This window comes from Podarcis gaigeae (assembly GCF_964106915.1).
Source record: "Podarcis gaigeae genome assembly, chromosome: Z".
NCBI lineage: Eukaryota > Metazoa > Chordata > Lepidosauria > Squamata > Lacertidae > Podarcis > Podarcis gaigeae.
The window spans coordinates 22,968,426-22,968,873 of NC_139691.1; positions in this window are offsets into that span (position 1 = coordinate 22,968,426).

Below are 448 nucleotides of genomic sequence, written 5' to 3' on the forward strand. Positions count from 1 at the left end.
GCGTCCTCCATGGTCCCTCTTAGTTTTCCAGGTAGCATAGGGGACAGTCTAGCCACGTGCACAAAATACATCAGGTGAGGAAGGTGTCTTGCACCATCAGCAGTCAGAAGGCCTAGAAAGGGGAAAGTTCTCCAGAAGGATTTGGTTTTTTAATATACATAGTATATTATACTATATCCTTTCCCACCACTCTTCCATGCCATGGAACCCAAGCTAGCACTCATATGGTTCCCAAGCAGTCACCCATCCAGGCACAGAACAGATCCAGACCTGCTTAGCTTCAGCAAGGCCTCATTGATATAAGACAGGACTTTCACTGTACAGTACAGTGGTACCTCAGGTAAAGTACTTCATTCGTTCCGGAGGTCCGTTCTTAACCTGAAACTGTTCTTAACCTGAAACACCACTTTAGCTAATGGGGCCTCCTGCTGCTGCCGCACCGCCGGAG